This window comes from Triticum urartu, chromosome 2 (assembly GCF_003073215.2).
Source record: "Triticum urartu cultivar G1812 chromosome 2, Tu2.1, whole genome shotgun sequence".
Classification (NCBI taxonomy): Eukaryota; Viridiplantae; Streptophyta; class Magnoliopsida; order Poales; family Poaceae; genus Triticum; species Triticum urartu.
Window position 1 is genome coordinate 156,186,494 of NC_053023.1, and position 17,225 is coordinate 156,203,718.

Here is a 17,225-nt window from a genome sequence, read left to right on the forward strand (position 1 = left end):
CTACACGCCATCAAATACCTCCCGCTCAAACTTAAAGGACCGGCCCGGCATTGGCTTAACAGCTTGCCAGCAGACTCAATCGGTTCTTGGGAGGACCTGGAAGCCGCATTCCTCGACAACTTCCAGGGCACTTACGTGCGACCGCCAGATGCCGAAGAATTAAGCCACATAATTCAGCAGCCAGAAGAATCGGCCAGACAATTCTGGACACGGTTCCTAACAAAGAAAAACCAGATAGTCGACTATCCGGACGCAGAGGCCCTAGCAGCCTTCAAGCATAACATCCGCGACGAGTGGCTTGCTCGGCACCTGGGACAGGAAAAGCCGAAATCCATGGCAGCCCTCACGATACTCATGACCCACTTTTGCGCGGGAGAAGACCGCTGGCTAGCTCGCAGTAACAACTTATCAAAGAATCCTGGTAATTCGGATACCAAGGAAAAAGTGGCAGGAGACGTCGGAATAAGCAAAAACGCCGTGTTAACAACGACAACAATGAAGACACGGCAGTCAATGCCGGATTCAAAGGCTATAAATCCGGTCAACGGAAAAAGCCATTCAAAAAGAATACTCAGGGCCCGTCCAGTTTGGACCAAATACTCGATCGCTTGTGCCAGATACATGGCACCCCCGAAAGGCCAGCCAATCACACTAACAGGGATTGTTGGGTGTTCAAGCAGGCAGGCAAGTTAAGGGCCGAAAACAGAGACAAGGGGCTGCACATCAACGACGAGGAGCCCAAGCCGCCGAATAACAATGGACAGAAGGGCTTTCCCCCACAAGTGCGGACGGTGAACATGATATACGCAACCCACATTCCCAAGCGGGAGCGGAAGCGTGCGCTACGGGACGTATACGCGATGGAGCCAGCCGCCCCAAAGTTCAACCCATGGTCCTCCTGCCTGATCACTTTTGATCGAAGGGACCATCCCACTAGCATCCGTCATGGCGGCTTCGCCGCATTGGTTCTCGACCCAATCATCGACGGATTTCATCTCACAAGAGTCCTCATGGACGGCGGCAGTATCCTGAACCTGCTTTATCAGGATACAGTGCAGAAAATGGGCATAGATCCCTCAAGGATTAAGCCCACAAGAACGACCTTTAAAGGCGTTATACCAGGTGTAGAAGCCAACTGTACAGGCTCAGTAACACTTGACGTGGTCTTCGGATCCCCGGACAATTTCCGAAGCGAAGAATTAATCTTTGATATAGTCCCGTTTCGCAGTGGCTATCACGCCCTGCTCGGACGAACCGCATTCGCAAAATTCAATGCGGTGCCGCACTACGCATATCTCAAGCTCAAGATGCCAGGCCCTCGAGGAGTAATTACGGTCAACGGAAACACCGAACGCTCCCTCCGTACGGAGGAGCATACGGCGGCTCTCGCAACGGAGGTACAAAGTAGCCTTCTCAGGCAATTCTCCAGTCCGGCCATTAAAAAGCCAGACACTGCCAAGCGCGCCCGGAGTAACCCACAGCAGGACCGCCTGGCACACTCTGAGCAAGCGTAGCAATGCGGCCCCAACCCCAGCCTTCGCGACATAGCGAAACCAGTACCTCGCGTACATAACTACGCCCTTGAAATACCATGGGCACAGGGGAAGGGGCACAATAACGGCACGCCCAAAATACGGCTTAAAACGTACTAGGGGCTGCCGGATACTTTTTTTAATTTTTTCTTATTTTCAGGACTCCATACTTCGGACGACCTATTCGGCAATTCGACTGCCGCACAAACGATGCAAGATCCAGGGAGGCAGACAATCCATGCCGCATTATGGAACTCCCAGGTGGTCTCTATTACGAGCGGTATACCTGTTTTAAATACAATTCCGCAGCCTGCCCCTGGTCAGGACATACTGAATAGTCCAATATCTTTTGCTTACCGCACTATTTGTATCGTTCAGCTTTGATAAATAGCCTCTCTATAAACAATGCATAGCTCTTGTCTATTTTCTGCATTACTCTCTTTTATATATGTTCATTAATGACATGTTGCACCCGTACACCGTGGTACGGCAAGTACGCCAGGGGCTTCAGTACCCTTTAATATGGTGTGAGAAGTCCGTACACTTTCACAAGTGCGGCACCCCGAACTTATAGCACTATATGCATCGACTCCGAATCATGATTTGGGTCAATAGTTGGGTTTGCCCGGCTCCTATGTTTTGGTGCCTTACGTTCCGCTATATCGGCTAAGGTAGCACTAGGAGAACCACTTCGATTGTGCCCCGGTTGAGCTGGGTTAAGCACCTCAGTGGAGAAAGCTAAAACTGACTGTCATGATGAGGCGAGAGACCAGTCGCTGTTCGAGAGGTTTTTCGAGTCCCTAAAGACTTATGCCGCTTCGAGCGAGGAGCCGGATTTGTCCGGCCAAGGCGTGGATAGCGCCCCGAACTCGGTCTTCCGAACTAGGGGCTTCGCCGAAATTTAAAGTTATAAAGTTCTATGGCTAAGTGAGAGTGTTCAAGCATTATAGTCCGATTGCCTGGTTCATTGTGCTGAGCGCCTCCCTCGAAGGACCCAAACATGGGAAAAAGAGCGCTCAGGTTTATCCCGAACACCCCAGCACTAGTGGCATGGGGGCAGAAGCCGACGACTGGCCATCTCTCAATTTTTTGATAAACGGCCGCACAGAAAATAATATTTTAAATTCAACAAGCATTGCTTAAGCGCCCATGAACAAGTTTTCAGCGCACAGGATAAAAACGAGCGAGTTTTTTCAAAAATTACATCCTTGGTACATTCATCCGCCACAAGGCGGGCACCCGCAAGAACATCCTTGTAATAGTTCTCGGGCTTGCGATGCTCCTTCCCCGGTGGCGGCCCGTCCTTCACAAGCTTCTCACCGTCCAGCTTACCCCAGTGCACCTTTGCACGGGCAAGGGCCCGACGGGCACCTTCGATGCAGACGGAGCGCTTGATGACCTCGAGCCTTGGACAGGCCTCCACCAGCCGCCGCACCAGCCCGAAGTAGCTCCCAGGCAGGGCCTCTCCAGGCCACAGCCGAACTATGAAGCCCTTCATGGCCTGTTCGGCCGCCTTGTGGAGCTCGACCAGCTGTTTCAGCTGGTCGCTCAAGGGCACAGGGTGTCCGGCCTCAGCATACTGAGACCAGAACACCTTCTCCGTCGAGCTGCCCTCTTTAGCTCGGTAGAATGCGGCGGCGTCGGATACGCTGGAGGGAAGATCTGCGAATGCCCCTGGAGAACTCCGGATTCGGGTAAGTAACAAGTACTTTACTTTTATATTTCTGCTTTGCATAAAGAATGCCTTACCCGCTGCTATCTTCTTCATCTCCTCCAACTCTTGGAGGGCCTTTTGGGCTTCGGCCTTGGCAGACTTGGCAGTCTCAAGGGCCGCCGCGAGCTCGGACGCTTGGGTCTTTGACTCAAGCTCCAAACTCTCATGTTTTTCCATGAGAGCCTGAAGCTCTTGCTGCACCTCGCCAACCTGAGCCCCAAGTTTCTCTCGCTCGGTGCGCTCCGCGGCTGTTTTCTTTTCGGCCTCGGACAGCGCTTGCTTGAGGGTCGCCACCTCAGTCGTGGCCCCTATAATAAGCAGTGCAATCCTGTTATTTTTTGCAATCACGCCTCTCTATAGGCACTTTTTCTGTAAGGTATTTCCTACCTTCTTTTTCCTCGAGCTGCCGCTTGGCAAGGCCAAGCTCTTGCTCGGTCCGCTTGAGGTCCTGTTTCAGGACACCCACCTCCGCAGTCAGTGCGGCGGTGGATAGCAGCGAAGCCTGCACACGCATATTGACTCTTTATTGTTAGACTCCTGCGAAATTTACTAGATCCTCTATTCGGCATTTCTTTCCGAACGCCAAACAGAGCATCAGGGGCTACTGTCTATGCGGTACTATTTTTATATATGTTTACTTACCTCAAAGCCTGTTAGGAGGGTAGCACAAGCTTCACTCAGTCCGCTCTTGGCGGACTGAACCTTCTGGATCACCGTACTCATAATAGTATGGTGCTCCTCATCGATGGAGGCGCCGTCAAGCACCTCGAGCAGATTGTCCGGCACCTCCGGTTGGACGGAGGCCGCCGGCTCAGAAGGCTTGCTCCTCTTGGAAGGAGTTCGCCTACCGCGGTCCGGAACTGTTGAAGATTCCGGCGCGGTGTCCGACACAAAGCCGGACTTGGAGCCCTGGGGGGTCTTGTCCCCTTTACTCCTGGGGTCCGGGAGGTCGCCTTGTGGCTCCTCCAGGACCACATCCTCCTGCCCCGGAGCTTGTTGCGATGCCACTTCGGCATCGTCCGCAGTGCGGGGGGAGACAACGGGCGGAATTGAGTTCACGTTCGATGAATCCAGGGAGCCGCTCGACGACTCGTTGAGTTCGGCCCGGGGCGGGCTGCATAATTACGTTCGACATTAGGGAAAGCTGTGCAACAAAGGAACATCATGAGTTATTCTGATATCCAAACTTACGATTTCGCCGGACGCTTGGCCCTGTTTGGCCACTCCTCTTTGCCCTCTTCGGCGTTGGGGGCGTAGTCCGGCGGAGGGGTCTTCCTTTTCCTAGACCCCTCGGCCTCCCCCGTTGGGGCGGCCTTCCTCTTCTCTCCTCCCTCCGCTGGGGGGGAGAGTTTTCTTCTTCCTCCTCCTTGTTTTCACGGGAGGAGGGCGTCTCGGACTCGTCAGATGACGAGTCCGACACCACCACATTACGGGCACTCTTTCGAGTCCCCGTGGCCTTCTTCTTCTTGGCCTTCTTCTCCGGCACCACATAAGGCGCCGGAACCAGCAGCTTCACTAGGAGAGCAGGGGCTGGGTCTTCGAGCAAGGGAGCCGGACAGTTAATCGATCCGGACTTCGCCCGCCAAGCCTGTCAAAGGTAAGGGAGTTTAGATCCCGCATAGAGTCAAACTATGAAAAAACTTAACATCCTGTAAAAGGTGAAAATAGCTTACCTCACTAGCGTGACGCTGCAAGCTGTATCCGCGGTCCTCGGAAGCGGATGTGGGAGCCTTGGCGCCTTTGGTTAGCACCTTCCAGACGTCTTCATACGTCGTGTCGAAGAGCCTGTTAAGGGTTTGGTGCTGCGCCGGGTCAAATTCCCATAGATTAAAGTCCCGTTGTTGACACGGGAGGATCCGGCGGATGAGCATAACCTAGACTACATTGACGAGCTTGATCAGCTTGCTCACCAGGGACTGGATGCATGTTTGCAGTCCGGTCACCTCTTTTTCGTCGCCCCATGACAGGCCCGTCTCTTTCCAGGACATAAGCCACGTGGGGGGTCCGGATCGGAACTCGGGGGCTGCGATCCATTTCGGATCGTACGGCTCGGTGATGTAAAACCACCACGATTGCCACCCCTTGAGGGTCTCCACAAAGGAGCCCTCGAGCCATAGGACGTTGGCCATCTTGCCCGCCATGGCGCCTCCGCACTCCGCCTAGCTGCCGTGCACCACCTTGGGCTTGACGTTGAAGGTCTTGAGCCAGAGGCCGAAATGGGGGCGGATGCGGAGGAAAGCCTCGCACACGACGATAAACGCCGAGATGTTGAGGACGAAGTTTGGGGCCAGATCGTGGAAATCCAGGCCATAGTAAAACATGAGCCCCCGGACAAATGGGTGGAGTGGAAAACCTAGTCCGCAGAGGAAGTGGGGAAGGAATACTACCCTCTCATGGGGCCTTGGGGTGGGGAGAAGCTGCCCCTCCTCGGGAAGTCGGTGTGCGATGTCTTTGGACAAGTATCCGGCCTTCCTTAGCTTTTTGACATGGCCCTCCGTGACGGAGGAGACCATCCACTTGCCTCCCGCTTCGGACATTGCTGGAGGAGGTTGAGGTGGGAAGTGCGGGCTTGGGCGCTGGAGCTCGAGTGCGCAGGAGATGGATAGGCAAAGGAGGAAGAAGGCGTAGGTAAAAAGGTGGATCCCTATCCCCTTATATGGGCGGATGCGGTTGTGCGTCCCCACCTGCCTAGTAAAACTCGCTTGCCTCCCAAGCACCGTGATAAGTGGCACGATTGGATTACCCACGTCCGTATTGATGAGAATCCCGTAAAGGGGGTACACGATCTCTGCTTTGACAAGACGTGCCAAGGAAACCGCCTCACAAAACATGCTGAGGTGGAAAAGTAAAAACGATTCGAGTAAAAGGACTTGGCTGTAGTGTGATGACGCACTGCGGAATACGTCAGCAGATTTGATTTGTGTTAGTATTATTCTCTCTACGGCAATATGTGGAAGCTTATTTTACAGAGCCGGACACTACTCTTGGTGTTTACAATCTTCTATGAAGGACTTGGTGTTTACAGAGCCGAAGACAATTTGCACGCCGGACTCGTCGTCATTGAAGCCTGGTTCAGGGGCTACTGAGGGAGTCCTGGATTAGGGGGTGTTCGGGTAGCCGGACTATACCTTCAGCCAGACTCCTGGACTATGAAGATACAAGATTGAAGACTTCGTCCCGTGTCCGGATGGGACTTTCCTTGGCGTGGAAGGCAAGCTTGGCGATGCGAATATTCAAGATCTCCTACCATTGTAACCGACTCTGTGTAACCCTAACCCTATCCGGTGTCTATATAAACCGGAGGGTTGTAGTCCGTAGGCAATCAACTCCATACACAACAATCATACCATAGGCTAGCTTCTAGGGTTTAGCCTCCTTGATCTCGTGGTAGATCTACTCTTGTACTACCCATATCATCAATATTAATCAAGCAGGACGTAGGGTTTTACCTCCATCAAGAGGGCCCGAACCTGGGTAAAACATTGTGTTCCCTGCTTCCTGTTACCATCCGGCCTAGACGCACAGTTTGGGACCCACTACCCGAGATCTGCCGGTTTTGACACCGACAACCACCCCTAATGCTAGATCCTCGATCGCCCCGACTGGGCTCCACTACTAATCAACTGGAAACGAAACAACAGAACGAACACGAACTTCATCGAGCTCCTCCTTGAGCTCGGTTGCGCCACCTGCACTGGTATCATCGGCACCTGCAACTGGTTTTGGAAGTAAACTGTAAGTCATGGGGACTCAGCAATCTCACACCCTTGCGATCAAGACTGTTTAAGCTTATGGGTAGGGAAAAGGTATGAGGTGGAGCTGCAGCAAGCACTAGCATATATGGTGCCTAACATACGCAAATGAGAGCGAGAAGAGAAGGCGAAGCACGTTCGAGAATCTATGATCAAGAAGTGATCCTAGACTACTTACGTTCAAGCATAACACGAGACCGTGTTCTCTTCCCAGACTCCGCCGAAAAGAGACCATCACGGCTACACACGCTGTTGATCCATTTTAATTAAGTTAAGTTTCAAGTTCTCTACAACCGGACATTAACAAATTCCCATCTTCACATAACCGCGGGCACGGCTTTCGAAAGTTCAAATCCCTACAGGGGTGTTCCAACTTAGCCCATCACAAGCTCTCACGATCAACAAAGGATATTCCTTCTCCCAGGAAGACCCGATCAGACTCGGAATCCCAGTTACAAGACATCTCGACAATGGTAAAACAAGACCAGCAAGACCACCCGCTGTGCCGACAAATCCCGATAGGAGCTGCACGTATCTCGTTCTCAGGGCACACCAGATAAGATAAGCGTACAGGAGCCGACATAACCCAAGTTGCCAAGGGATGGCCCTGCACGGTGCTCTGGTTTGGACCAACACTCAGAGGAGCACTGGCCCGGGGGTTTAAATAAAGATGATCCTTGAGTCTGCAGAACCCAAGGGAAAAGGCTTAGGTGGCAAATGGTAAAACCAAGGTTGGGCCTTGCTGGAGGAGTTTTATTCAAGGCGAACTGTCAACGGGTTCCCATTATAACCCAACCATGTAAGGAACGCAAAATCAAGGAACATAACACCGGTATGACGGAAACTAGGGCGACAAGAGTGGAACAAAACACCAGGCATAAGGCCAAGCCTTCCACCCTTTAGCAAGTATATATATGCATTAATTAAAATAAGAGATAGTGTGATATCCTAAGAAAATCCATGTTCCAACATGGAACGAACTTCATCTTCACCTGCAACTAGCAACGCTATAAGAGGTGCTGAGCAAAGCGGTAACATAGCCAAACAACGGTTTGCTAGGACAAGGTGGGTTAGAGGTTTCACATGGCAATATGGAGGCATGATATAGCAAGTGGTAGGTATCACAGCATAGGCATAGCAATAGAGCGAGCAACTAGCAAGCAAAGATAGAAGTGATTTCGAGGGTATGGTCATCTTGCCTGCAAAGTTCTCCGAGAAGACGAAAGCTTGATCCTCGTAAACGTACTCAACGGGTTCCTCAAACACAAACTCATCTCCCGGCTCTACCCAAGGCAAGAAAACAAGCAAAGGAAACAACAATCAACCACGGTGCAATGCGCAAGCAACATGAAGCAAAACATGGCATGATATGCGGGATGTGATATGCAATGCATATGCATGCTTTGGAAGGGAAAGCTTGAACTAGGCCTCAACTTGGAAAACCAAGAGTGCCGCTGGAAAGATGAGTTGATTTCAGTCAAAATCGATATAAAGATCACCGGAATCGGATGCACGGTTTGCAAATGGCAAGCAAAACAATAATGGCACCAATCTGCGATTAACAACACGATGCCATCTAAATGCATCAAGAAAATAAGCTACTGCACTCTAACATAGCAACAAAGCACATGGCAGTGATCCACTCAAGACGCTTGACAAAAGATGAACACTGAGCTACGGTTAAATCACACAATAGCAGGTTCAAACAAACATGACAAAAGTGCAAAAGATGTCAGGTTCACAGACTTAGTGAAAATAACAACATGCCAGGAATTAACATCAGGAAGCAATGTTTAGAGCAAGATAACAACATGCTACAGGAACATATCATGGCAAAGCAAGGCATGGCATGAAGCTACTCAAAGCATATAACAAAAGTCCCTTACTGACCATAAGCCAAAAGGGATCAGAAAATACAATGGCAACCATGTAAACATAGCAAGTTTCGTTAACAGATTCAGACTTAGCAGAAAACTGGAACATGGCAAAACAGAATTACGTAGGCATGTTTGCGAGCTCGATGCACTCACCACAAGGCATTGCATGACAAACTAAGCATACTACCAGCAAGAAGACATGATCAAGTATCTAACCATGGCAAGAACAATCTCATAGCATGCATGGAACAACTATAACAACCTCGGCAAAATTGATTAACATGTAAACAATCTGCCAGGAACATTTTATAGCAAAAGTAGAGCAAGATTGAGTCATGCTAGGGTACTCCATAATTGCAAACAAAGACATGGATGGATAGAGCATAACAATATCTCAAAATCATCCTTACTGAACATTCCCAAAAGAGGCATGGATCACGTTGCAACAACAAGAATACATGGCATAAAAATATCATCAGGGAAATGACTTAGAAGAATTCTAAGTCTGTGAAATCAGCAACATCATGAGAGCTACTTTGCATGCTTGTGCTAGTCACCACATTGATCACAAAAATACATGTCATACACCCCTGTAAAGATGGCATGGCATATAACAAAACACATGTAGAGCTCATGACCATATGCAGCACACATTAATCATGGCAAAAATGACAAATGTCCATAATCTGTTAAGAAACAGACATTAACATTACATAGCACTCTTGCAACAGCATTTAGGGCATCAAGATGAACTCAAATGAACATGGTGCAATGGAATGAAATGAAGAGGACATCAAGACGAACAATTTGATATCTCATGCACGCAAAGCGGAGCATCACACAGGAAGTTATGGCATGATGAACATGGGCACATGAATCTGGAAACTTCGGGGACTTAGTGGGCGGAGAGAAGCGGGACGAAGAGATCCGGGATCAAGGCACCGTGTTTGGTTCGGGGACCGGTGGATCTGGTCCCGATCCGGATCCGGCGAGATGGGAGGAACTCCGGCAAGGGCGATGGCGTACGGCGGCGGAGGCGGGGGAGCAGGGGCGCCGGGGTTCGCCGGAGGGCGCGGATGACGAGGGACGACCGGTCGACGCTGGCGCGGATGCCGAGGTGCGCATGAGGAGGAGCCGGGCGGCGGAGGCGCGGGCGGCGCGCCATGCTGCGGCGGGGCGCGGTGGCCGGCGAAGGGCGGCGGCGGTGCACGGGGCGGTCAACGCCGGCGAGGGAGGCGGCGCGGCGAGGGAGACGCGGGAGGCAGGCAGCGGAGATCCTCGGGCGGCGGCACTAGTGGTTTGGGCCGGGCGGGCCCGCGAGGTGCTCCGCGGGCCGCAGCGAAGTGGGGCGCGGGGAGGACAGGTGGGGCGCGCTGGTTGGATGCGGAAGGCGGCGGCGATGATGTGGCGGATGCTGATTGGCCCGGACGACGTGGCTGAGGGCGGTGGACGTGTCCGGCGCGGACGGACATGTCCTGTGTAACATCCCAAATTTTCAATTTGGAATGTTATACATTAGGTCATCATGCATATCATATTTTATTTTGCTTTTGGTTTTGATCCTAGAAAATCCTAAGCAACTCAAGGACCTACGGAGAGAGTTGGGGATTTCGTTATTTACATATTTGAGTTTTCTCAAATTATGTAAACAGGATCATTTGATTTTATTTATTTTATCATTAATTATTTCTATTACAAAAATATGAGAGAGGGAATAAAATGACTTTCCCAAAATATAGAAATATTGAGGATTTAATAAAAAAATCAAATAAGTTTTATTTCGGAGTTTTCGGTATTTTTATTTGAATTTAGGAAAAATGCGTGTTTTTCAAAGTTGTAGTTTGGGCCCAGATAAATGTTCACTTTATCGGGCTTGATTTTAGGAACCCGGCAAAATTTATTTCGTGATTTTTGGAGTCCGTTTAGTATTTCTTTTTATTTTTCTTCCGAGCGGATTTATATAAAAAAAAACGGAACCGACTTCGGGCCGTATTCGGCCTGGACTCCGCCGGCCTAGGCTATATAAGCCGCCGCCCCGGCCCGAGGAGAGCCCAGCCGCCAGCGCCCGACCTAACCCTAGCCGCCGCCGCCGCCGGAGCGCGCGCCTTTCGAGGTTCGCCGCCGCCTCGTTTTCCGTGCTGTTTAAAAAAAATCTGTTCGTCGTTTTTCTTTTTCGTCGGATTTTTCCGCGGTTATTTTTTGATCGCGATTTCTGATCCGATTTTCGTTTTAGTATAACTTTTCGGTCGTTTATCGGAATCAGGCGATTCAAGCGCCTGGAGTTTCGTCTCGAAACCCTCTTTCCGAATAATCAACTTTGCCCTAGATCCAGATTACTAGAACGAAGTTGTTTTCTTTCGCCGTTTGATTTCTTTTGCTTCGTTCGATTTGATTCTTTTGCCAACCAGGGTTCTTAAGTTGAACTTTCTGGTTAGATCTTCTATTTGAGTTTTACTTGTGCATTAGATGAGTACTTATTGTATGCTTGTTGTTTGTCTGCGATAGAATACCCGGAGTGCGCCGCCTGTTACGTTGAATCTCTAGGTTACGCGGATCATCAGCAAGGCAAGTAACACTTTGATCATACCTTTTCTACAACCCAGTTTTATTGCATTAGATCAATCCTCACACATTGCATGGTTAGGATCTAATTAAACTGTGGGATGGGAAGTAGATGAGGTAGTACCTATTTCCTGTTTATTATCAAACCTTTGGGAGTTACTTCTACGTTTGCTTATTATGCCATGCTATGCTAGTAGATGTGGATTGGGTGAGTGATATCCATGACAGATGTGAGATTGTTAATTAATGGTTTATCTAAGGTGGCAACCTAACACACATCTGGGTGGATTGAGGCACTTGGGGTTTCCAGGACTTGCCTGTTTTTATTGGACCGCCACCCAGGCTCAAAGGGATCATGAGATTATTCATACTAGAAACTTTCGTGTGCAGCCACAAGCCATTATGGGCTCTGGCATAGTTGACTAAGTTGTGTGAACTCTTACAGTGGTAGACTAGCAGATGTAGGGGTTGTAGGTGGTACGGTCTACCCGATCGTAAGGTGCTAGCGCTTCTGAAAGACTATGTCTCGGTCATCCATCTTCTCAAACACCATGTAGTGCGAGAAACCAAACGGAGGCGATCGAGTCTTGTGGGGAAAAGTGCGCAAACCTCTGCAGAGTGTAACAAACTAATCATGGTTAGCCGTGTCCCCGGTTATGGACATCTTGAGTATCTAGTACTTGGATTTTCATGTGAATCTCAACATGTTACTCTAAATTAATTTTGATGGGTTTTAATGATGTTACTTAATTGGGATTGAGAATGCTGTCAATCATTCTCAATGTTTCACAACCACCATGATAGTAATTAAATTTATTCCTTTGAAGTAGGGAAAAATTGGCTTTATGCAAAAACAGTAACCATAGAGCTTTCCACCAGCCAAATATGCATATAGTATAGTTGTTGCATTCCATTACTCTCTATGTGTTACCTTGCCAGCATATTCCATGTGCTGACCCGTTTTCGGGCTGCAACGTTAATGTTGCAGACTTTTCAGACGACGATTAAGGAGTTTTTAGGTCGTGGTTCTATACTCAATGATGCCGTTGGAGTTGATGGACTTACTTATCTTCCAAGCCTTCCGCTGTTATCGTCACTAGATGGCCTTAAGCCATATTTATTGTAATAAGTTCTCTTTTGAGACTCTCGATGTAATAAGTGTGTGATTGCTACTCTGCTATAAATCCTCCGAGTACTGTGTGGTGTCAGCATTACTGATCCAGGGATGACACCGGAGCACAGAGATCAGACCGTTTGAGGTCTGGTCGCTACATCCGGCGGCGCGGAGGGAGTTGGATCTAGGGTTTGTGTGCGCGAGAATTTCGGAGGGAGACACTTATTTATAGGTAGAGGGAGCTAGGAGAGTCCAAATGAGGTGCGGTTTTCGTCCACGCGATCGTGATCGAATGACCGAGAGGATGGAGGGGGTTTGGATGGGTTTTGGGCCACTTTGGAGAGGTGTTGGCCTGCAACACACACCAGGCCTTTACGGTTCCTCGGTTAACCTTTGGAGTATCAAACGAAGTCCAAATGGCACGAAACTTGATAGGCGGTCTACCGGTAGTAAACCAAGGCCGCTTGGCAAATCTCGGTCCAATACGAGAACTTTTAACACCCGCTCACAAAAAGAGGCAAAAGGGAACGCCGGAGGACATAGGAGCGCCGGATTGCAAAATGGACAACGGGGAAAAGGCTCGGATGCATGAGACGAACACGTATGCAAATGCGATGCACATGAGACATGATAAGAAATGCATGACACGCAAACAAATGACAAGGCAACAACAGCGAATAACTGGAAGACACCTGGCGCAACAGTCAGGGGCGGACCTATGTGAAGAGCTGTGGGGGCAGCTGCCCCCACTTGATTTTTTCCATCGAGGTATAGTAGTACCATGTGATTCATTAGTGCCCCCACAAAGGCTAATGACGTGCCCCCACTAAGCCTAATTCCTTAGATATTTTAGAAGCGTAATACTAAGAAAGTAAGCCCCGTAAAAAGGATTGCCAACAGCCCCGTAGCGTAACACTCACCCCTGCCTACACATCAACACATGTACGCAACGTGCAACTGCAATGCCTCCTGTTAAGAAAAATAGACGGACTGGGATTTTTCCTGAGAAAAAAACACACGGGACTAAAGAAAGCCCTCGCCTATCGTATCGCCTCAATCTCGAACTGCCGCGAGTCACCGGCCTGCTGCGGCGCCGCCGGCAATCATCGACTCCCCCTCGACCCTCATCCGTCCCTTGCTGCTCGCGCTCCTGGCGACCTGGCCGGTGACGTTGCAATGGCACTGCGGCAATACGGCGACGGTCGATGGTGATCCAATCTCCTGACCTCCTGCAATTCCCTAACTTCAATTGACATCAAGGTAAATCCCTAGAACGTTTTTCTTCAAGCTTTTTGTTTGTTTGTTTCTACGTTAAAAAGACATCTTAGTCTTGTTAACTCATGTGTATAAATTATCAGTTTGTGTAATTAGATTAGTTCAAACCTTTTTTCCATTGAAGTTTGAACTATTGGCACTTAATATTACAAGACAACTAATGGAGAGGTTTTTTAAAAAACCAACAACTTCCACGATGCCCGAACTAGTTGATTTGGAGAAGCTTCCTAGGGATCCATCTAAAAGGAGGATGATTATAGATTACAATCCCAATCAGCATGAGGACATCCGAAGGAAATACTTGATGTGGGGGCCCCATCGACCTGAACCAAAAACTTTTAAGCCAAGGATGATTGGAAAGACCAATAGGTATATTAATCCTGATTGGTATGAGGAGTATGGTGGTACTTGGCTAGAGTACAGTGAGGCAAATGACAATACATATTGCTTGTGTTGTTATTTATTCAGGGACAACACCAAAGGTAACAAACCTGGGCATGATGCATTTGTAGTAGATGGATTTTATAATTGGAAGAAGCCAGAAAGATTTGTGACTCATGTAGGTGATCGCAACAGTTTCCACAATAGAGCACTAAAAAACTGTGAGGATCTAGAGAACATAGATCAATCAATCCCGGTAGCCTTACACAAGCAAAGTCCAATTGAGAAAACTGAGCGTCTTATTCAGGTCAATGCTGCAATTAATGTATGTCGATACTTGTTGCATCACGGACAACCATTCCGTGGTCATGATGAATCAGAAGAGTCGGTAAATAAGGGGAACTATTTGCAGTTGATGGAGTATACTATTAGTCAGAATGAAATTGTAGCCAAGGCATTCAAAAACGCCCCACAAAATAATCAAATGTTGTCTCCAAAAATTCAGAAAAGTATCACTGAATGCTTTGCAGAAGAAATCTTGTCATGTATTTTGCAAGAAATTGGAAGTGATGTGTTCAACTTATTGGTTGATGAGTGTCGTGATATATGTCAGCTTTGAGTCCAAGTGATCGGTTTGGTCACTATAATGTTGAGAAGTTGAAGAAATTGGCTCAGTTTTACCTAGATGACTTGAATGATTTGGTGGGTCTTGAGCATGAACTTGATCTCTATTTGGATAATGTAACCCATGATACAAGGTTTGCTAGCTTGGATAATATTGGTGATCTGGCTGAACTAATGGTGACTACAAAGAAGCATCTTCCTTATCCTTTAGTATACCAACTTATAAAGCTAGCACTTACTTTGCCTGTTGCCACTGCAACCGTTGAGAGGTGCTTCTCAGCTATGAAGATTATGAAGAATACTCTATGTAGCAAAATTAGTGGTGATTTATGAACCATAGCCTTATCTGCTTTGTAGGAAAAGAATTGTTGAACAAAATTCCAAATGAAGTGATAGTTAAACGTTTTCATGTGGTGAAAGAACATTGTGGGATGAAACGGAAGGTAATGCTCGGCCTAAAGCTCTTACTGTTTTTTTAATACCGGCCTTCTTCAACGTTTCCGCCCTCTCAATTTTGATCATGTTTTTCGTTGTTGTTGCAGGTTGTAGATTAAGTGTTAGAACAACGTGTCAATGTTCTCTTTTGCAACTTCAGAACAAGATATGGTTATATTGTTGTGATTACTTTTATCTCAAATGGTTAGTTTCCTTTCCCATTTCAATGAACTTGGGTACCATATGGATAATAAAGTGATTATTCCCGTGTTTTAGTTTATGTGGATGTTTTTTTGTCTTGTTGATTTATCATTTATGAATATGGCCATACATTTTTTGCCCCCTCTCAATTATTTTCCTGGGTCCACCCCTGGCAACAGTCTTGGGGCATTACAACACTCCACCACTGCAAGAGGATCTCGTCCCGAGATCTAGAATGGCACCGGAGGGGAAAAACAGAAGAGGAAGAGGAGAGTTACAACTAAGTTGCTTCTTTGACAAACGAGTGAAACCAATGAACCTTGAGATGTTGAACAAATTGAAAGAAAGAATACAACGGAGATGGATGAAGTTGAAAACACTCCGTTAGAAAAGAGGAACAAGGAAGAACAAATTCGTATAGCACTCCGGTTGAAAAGAGATGCAAGACTTGATAGGATGAAAAGGACTTGAGCAAAGGGGCACAACACTCCGATTAAAAGGGTAAGCACGAAAAGAACACCATCCGAGATGATGAGAGAAAAGAACAACATCACAACGCCTCCGGAAGAAATGAGTGTTTGGAATGGAATGAATGGAGGAGAAAACAACATCTTCTACCTCAAATGATCTTGAAAAGCATATTTAGGAGAAGGGTCAAACGGAGTTGTTGGAAATCCAACAACGAAAAGAGTAATCTTATTGTGGACTTATGGAAACATCTCAAATTATGAGGTGACAACCTGCCACTCACGGAAAAATATTGGATTGATATGAACAAGGAGACGAGAAACTTATTTCACCGGGAGGATAAATGAAGAACTTGGGTCATTTATGAGCACCATAAATAGCAACAATCCTTAGGGAAGGCTTTAGGTGAAACATGACACAAGATAACTCCAACGAAGAGGTTGATGGATTTAAAATACCTCATTCTTAACAACATGTGAATCATGAAACATGAACTCAAATTATCAAGAATGACATAATACCACCTCCAATGATACGGTAGAAAGAATTGCACTCCGGATTGCAAGATGAAGAATGCTTGAGCTCCTCTGAAAAGAATCTTGATGAACACTTCGAGAAGGAATTAAATCCTTTATGAACCATCATGTAGCCTCCATGAAGAACTCCGGTAATAAAAGAATGATCAAACGAAAGGAAAGAGAAGTTGAAAACACAAGGTGAAACCTTGTAATGATTTAGATGGATCCCCGTGATAATTAGAGCTTGGAACTCCGAGAAAGAAAAGATGAACAAAAGAAAATCAAGAATTTATTCATCATGAACAAACTCCAAAGGAAGGAATAAATCACTTGGATGAAAGAAGAATAAGAATTATGTTATGCTTATCCTTCATCAATTTAAATTGATGACAAACAACGGATTTGGCATATACTTATTCTCATAGAAAGGATTAAGATAGATATAGCGCCAACCTGAGAAGGTTTTCAACGAACCACCGGTAGGATTTGAAAGAACGAATAATCTGTATGATAACGAAGGAGAAGAACTCTTGAACGAACCACCATAAGAATTTGAAAAATGAACAAAGTAAAGGGATGAATCATCGGTAAGAATTAGAGAACGAATGAAGATACTTGAGATAATTTAGATGCAAGTGAACGAAGAGATCCCGAACTGATTAAAGAAAACTTGAATGATGCACCGGTAAGGTTTGGAGAATGATAGCTGAAGGCTGAGAATGAATAAGTCTTCTGAAATGATGGGTGTCGGTGTCAAAACCGGCGGATCTTG